This window comes from Salvelinus alpinus, chromosome 6, assembly GCF_045679555.1.
Source record: "Salvelinus alpinus chromosome 6, SLU_Salpinus.1, whole genome shotgun sequence".
Lineage (NCBI taxonomy): Eukaryota > Metazoa > Chordata > Actinopteri > Salmoniformes > Salmonidae > Salvelinus > Salvelinus alpinus.
In genome coordinates, this window is record NC_092091.1 from 45,918,429 (window position 1) to 45,925,023 (window position 6,595).

Below are 6,595 nucleotides of genomic sequence, written 5' to 3' on the forward strand. Positions count from 1 at the left end.
ATTCCCAAAGATTGGAAAGCTGCCGCGGTCATCCCCCTCTTCAAAGGGGGAGACACTCTAGACCCCAACTGCTACAGACCTATATCTATCCTACCCTGCCTTTCTAAGTCTTTGAAAGCCAAGTTAACAAACAGATCACCGACCATTTCGAATCCCACTGTACATTCTCCGCTGTGCAATCTGGTTTCAGAGCTGGTCATGGGTGCACCTCAGCCACGCTCAAGGTCCTAAACGATATCATAACCCCCATCGATAAGAGACAATACTGTGCAGCCGTCTTCATCGACCTGGCCAAGACTTTCGACTCTGTCAATCACCACATTCTTATCGGCAGACTCAACAGCCTTGGTTTCTCAACTGATTGCCTCGCCTGGTTCACCAACTACTTTTCTGATAGAGTTCAGTGTATCAAATCGGAGGGCCTGTTGTCCGGACCTCTGGCAGTCTCTATGGGGGTGCCACAGGGTTCAATTCTCAGGCCGACTCTCTTCTCTGTATACATCAATGATGTCGCTCTTGCTGCTGGTGATTCTCTGATCCACCTCTACTCAGACGACACCATTCTGTATACTTCTGGCCCTTTGGACACTGTGTTAACAAACCTCCAGACAAGCTTCAATGCCATACAACTCTCCTTCCGTGGCCTCCAACTGCTCTTAAATGCAAGTAAAACTAAATGCATGCTCTTCAACCGATCGCTGCAGGCACCTGCCCGCCCGTGGACAACTACAAATACCTAGGTGTCTGGTTAGACTGTAAACTCTCCTTCCAGACTCACATTAAGCATCTCCAATCCAACATTAAATCTAGAATTGGCTTCCTATTTTGCAACAAAGCATCCTTCACTCATGCTGCCAAACATACCCTCGTAAAACTGACCATCCCACTGATCCTCGACTTCGGCGATGTCATTTACAAAATAGCCTCCAACACTCTACTCAACAAATAGGATGCAGTCTATCACAGTGTCATCCGTTTTGTCACCAAAGCCCCATATACTACCCACCACTGTGACCTGTACGCTCTCGTTGGCTGGCCCTCGCTTCATACTCGTCGCCAAACCCACTGGCTCCAGGTCATCTACAAGTCTTTGCTAGGTAAAGCCCCGCCTTATCTCAGCTCACTGGTCACCATAGCAGCACCCACCCGTAGCACGCGCTCCAGCAGGTATAGCTCACTGGTCACCCCCAAAGCCAATTCCTCTTTTGGCCACCTTTCCTTCCAGTTCTCTGCTGGCAATGACTGGAACGAACTGCAAAAATCACTGAAGCTGGAGACACATATCTCCCTCACTAGCTTTAAGCTCACAGATCACTGCACCTGTACATAGCCCATCTGTAAATAGCCCATCCAACTACCTCATCCCCATACTGTATTTATTTATCTTTCTCCTTTGCACCCCAGTATCTCTACTTGCACATTCATCTTCCATTCCAGTGTTTAATTGCTATATTGGAATTACTTCGCCACCACGGCCTATTTATTGCCTTACCTCCCTTATCTTACCTCATTTGCACACACTGTATATAGACTTTTTTTCCTACTGTATTATTGACTGTATGTTTGTTTATTCCATGTCTAACTCTGTGTTGTTGTATGTGTCTACCTGCTTTGCTTTATCTTGGCCAGGTCGCAGTTGTAAATGAGAACTTGTTCTCAACTAGCCTACCTGGTTAAATAAAGGTGAAATAAAAAATAAAATAAATAAAAAACGATTGAGATGCTGTGGTATGACCTCAAGAAAGCAGTTCATAACAGACATCCCAAGAACATTGCTGAATTGAAACAGTTTTGTAAAGAGGAATGGTCCGAAATTCTTCCTGACCGTTGTTCAGGTCTGATCCGCAACTACAGAAAATGTTTGGTAGAGGATATTGCTGCCAAAGGAGGGTCAACCAGTTATTAAATCCAAGGGATCACATACTTTTTCCACCCTGCACTGTGAATGTTCACACGGTCTGTTCAATAAAGACATGAAAACGTATAATTGTTTGTGTGTTATTAGTTTAAGCAGACTGTGTTTGTCTATTGAGGCAGAACGAGAACTGCGGCAGTTAGATTTGGAGATGTGTAAAATTGAGGCAGAAAAAGAACGAGAACAGCGGCAGATGGAGTTAAAAATGCGCCAGATGGAACTGGAGGCAGAGACAGCGAGGCTAGCCTTCGTTCCTGCAGTGACTGTTAGTGAGCCGTCCTCACCAACTAGAGCTCCCAACACTTTTGACATTAGTAGGCAGATTGCCTTGGTACCTTTGTTCAGAGAGTCAGAGGTTGACTCCTATTTTTGTGTATTTGAACGTGTAGCCTTGAAATGGCCTAAAGAGGTATGGTGCCTATTACTTCAGTGTAAATTAACTGGTAAAGCCCAAGAGGTTTTGTCAGCGCTACCTCTTGAAGACAGTTTAAATTATGAAGTGGTCAAAGCTACTGTTCTTCGCGCCTATGAGCTTGTGCCTAAGGCATACTGACAGAGATTTAGGTCTCATAAGAAGTCTTCTAGTAAGACTTATGTGGAATTTGCTAGAGAGAAGGGAAATCTGTTTGATAAATGGCATGCTGCTAGCAAGGTAACTGATTTTAACTCTCTCCGGGAGTTAATTTTGTTGGAAGTGTTTAAAAATTGCTTACCTGAACGCATTGTAGTGTACCTAAACGAACAGAAAGTATCCTCCCTGTCAGAAGCGTCTGTGTTGGCAGACGAGTTTGTGTTGATGCACAAGAGTGTGTTTTCGGCTCATACTGAGAGTAGAGTTACAGAATTGCCTACTTATAGCCCTAGTCGGCCAGCAGTATATCAAGCACGCCAGAAAAATGAGCGTCCCTGTTTCTATTGTCATAAGGTGGGACATATGATTAATGATTGCTTCCTGCTAAAACGTAAACAAGGGATGCCTCTTCGTGCCAAGCCACCAACAGGTGTTGGTCTAATTCGTACGGTTGTGAGGTCTGAAACGAAACGGGTGCCTAAGGGTAAATGTATTTTGAAAAACCCAGTTCCCGACCGTAGTTATGAACCGTTCATTTTCGAGGGGTTTTTGTCCCTAGCGAATGACGAAGCGTCTCAGCGTCCGGTTAAAATCCTTAGAGATACTGGTGCGGCGCAGTCGTTTATATTGTCTGATGTGTTGCCCTTATCCGACGATACATACTGTGGTTCCAGTGTGTTAGTTCAGGGTATAGAAATGGGTTTTGTCCCAGTGCCATTGCACTTGGTGAAAGTACACTGAGTTAATCAGTGGAATATTCAGAGTGTGGGTACGTCCTATGTTGCCAGTAAAAGGTGTGACCTTTATAATGGGTAACGATATTGCCGGAGGAAAGGTAGTACCCGTATTGGAAGTATTGGATAAAAGTGAACACTCTCTCTCCAATGAGCTGGCACAGAGTTATCCACATGTGTTCCCTGCTTGTGCTGTCACTCGTGCTCAGGCACGACAAGAGAGTGACGTGATAGATTTGTCGAACACTGTTCTGTTCAAAGAGGATGATCAAGAGGATGGGTTGTGCGCTACCTCTGGGAAGCTGATCACCTCTGACAAACAGCCCAGGAAAGAAGCGAAGAATGTTGAACTTATTGCTGATGCAATACAGTTACCAGTCACTCGTGAGCAGCTGGTTGCTAACCAAAAGGTTGACACCAAGCTTGCTAAATGTTTTTCTAGTGTTGTCTCATTGGAAGAGGTAAAGAAGAAAAACGTGGCTTACTTCATTGATGGTAATCTCCTCATGCGTAAATGGACATCCCTTGATGACGCGGGCGGAGATTGGAATGCTGTTTACCAAATAGTGATTCCTACAGCCTTTCGACAAAATGTGTTATCCCTTGCTCATGATCACCAGTGGTCTGGTCATTTAGGAATCACAAAAACTTATGATCGGATTCTTCGCCATTTCTTTTGGCCAGGTTTAAAACAAGATGTGGCTCAGTACTGTCGTACATGCCACATGTCAGATAACAGGAAAACCAAATCAGGTTATTCCTCCCGCTCCTCTTTGTCCAATACCTGTCATAGGTGAACCATTCGAACATGTGGTGGTTGATTGTGTTGGACCGTTACCGAAGACAAAATCGGGTAACCAGTTTCTGTTGACAATTATGTGTATGGCAACAAGATACCCCGAGGCCATTCCTCTGCGAAGGATTACAGCCCCGGTAGTGAGTAAAGCCTTAATTAAATTCTTCACGACATTCGGATTACCTAAGGTGGTACAAAGTGATCAAGGTACCAATTTCCTGTCCAAGCTTTTCAAGCAGGTGTTAAAATCCTTGTCAATTACGCACCGTGTGTCAAGCGCCTATCACCCAGAGTCTCCGGATTGTAAAATAGCTTTTGAATCTGCGAAAGCCCTCTTGTGTAATACAATACCCCTGTACTTGCTGCTCCGGATTTTGAAAAACCGTTTCAACTTGAGGTAGATGCTAGTGCCAGAGGTGCTGGTGCTGTTCTACTGCAGCAGGACACGAGTGGAGTGGATCATCCAGTGTGTTATTTTTCTCGGAAGTTTAACAAATGTCAGACAAGTTATGCCACAATAGAACAGGAAGCTCTTGCTTTGTTGTTGGCTCTGCAGTACTTTGAGGTGTACATTGGTTCCAGTGCCCTACCAGTGATTGTATATACGGACCACAACCCCTTAGTGTTTCTCCACCGTATGTACAATCAGAACCAGCGCCTAATGCGTTGGGCCTTGATTGTGCAAAATTATAATTTGGAGATCCGCCACAAAAAGGGTTCAGAAAATGTATTAGCAGATGCTTTGTCACGTGTGTAAAAATAATGATGTTTGTATGTTTTGTAAATGTGTTCGCAATCCCTAGGGTTGTGCTTTTAAGGGTGGGAGTGTTACGGATACAAGTGTTCTGTGTATCCTGTGTGTATTTCTTTTCTCTCCTTCTCCCCTACTCACAGGTGACAATAATCATTCCCCAATCAGTCATCAATCAGTCGCTAATCGGAAGACACCTGCTCCTTTTCCCTTACCCAATCACAGTCCCTTTCCCTTTGTTTAAAACCCCTGTCAGTTGTTTTCTCCCCAGCTCAATCTCTTTGTAACATGCCTTCGGTCTGTAGATCGCTTGTGTGTTTTGCATCTACATGTCACTTTGTCCCCACCTGTGAGTATTGTTTTGGTTATGGTGTTTGAGTGTTTGTTTGATGGTGGGAAAAGGGGGTAACCAGACAAGTCGCCCTTGGGCTACACTACCCGTAGTTAAACATTGTTAAAAACACTAGTTAGAACTGGGCGGACCACCCCCTGTATTTTTGGTTAGTTAGTTAGCTGTTTGTGAAGTAGGCTAGTCTAGCTTAGGGGTGTTTTTGAATTATTATTCTTTCATTCCTTGGGTCCCGCTCAGCCACTTTTCCTGCTTCCCCCCATTTACCGTGTGTTTATAAATAAACATTTAGTGTTTGACGGTAATTAAGTTGTCTGTGTTATTTGTTCTCACTGTTACGTTTTCACTACTATAATTTGCATGAGTTGTGTTACGGGTCCCATTACCATCCCCCCTAGACTGTCGGGCCAAAGGGATTCGTAACAACATACTTTTTCTTGCCACTGTATATCTGGATTTTCATGGGGGACTAGGGAATGCGGAGTGTTGCTGGCCTTTTAATCTGCCCATTCCTTTGGCCCAAATGCAATACACTGTATAGTATGTGAGGGTGAAGCCTCTCTCTCACCACACCCAATCATCAAGGTGAGTTCCTGTATTTCTGGAAGAACAGGACAATGGAATAGATGGATGGAGTCTAAAGTGAGGAGATGATAAGTTAGGAGAGGAATGTGAAGAAGAGAGGAGAGAGAAGAGAGGAGGGAAGAGGAGTTAATGTATATTATGAAGAACAAGACAATGGAATGGATGGATGGAGTCTAAAGTCTACCTCTTGATAGCCAGTCTAGTGTACTATCTGCTCTGTCTTCTCTAATGTCTTTAATGACAGGCTCCTATATACAGTGTATTGCATGGGGGGAGTATGAAGTGCTGCTGGATATTTAGGCCAGTCCCCCTGAAAAAAAGAAACATTCATACTGTACCTCTTGACTTATTCCACATGTTGTTGTGTTACAGCCTGAATTCAAAAGGGATTACATATTTTTTTCTCTCACCCATCTACACACAATACCCCATAATGACAAAGTGAAAAAAAATGTTTTGATACTTTTGCAAATGTATTGAACATCAAATTCAGAAATATATAATTTACATACAGTAAGTATTCACACCCCTGAGTCAATACTTTGTAGAAGCACCTTTGATTGCAATTACAGGGATTTTACCATGAGGCCAATGGTGACTTTAAAACCGTTTTAAAAAGTACCCAATTGATTTTTTAAATTAACATTTCATTGTTTTCATAAATTCCTTGCGGAATAAGCACATTGATTAAAATGTAATATCTTGATTTAGTCATCAACATTTCTAGATGCAGGCTTTTATTTTGAAGGTTTCCTCATTACCATACAGTGACGTCGTCGTTTTTGCTGCTGGTGGAACCAAGATGGAAGCAGGGGCGCACTTTTGGAAATGATTGCGAACCTACGCATGTAGCGTATCCTACGCATGTAGCGTACCAAGGTTACCAAAGGAATT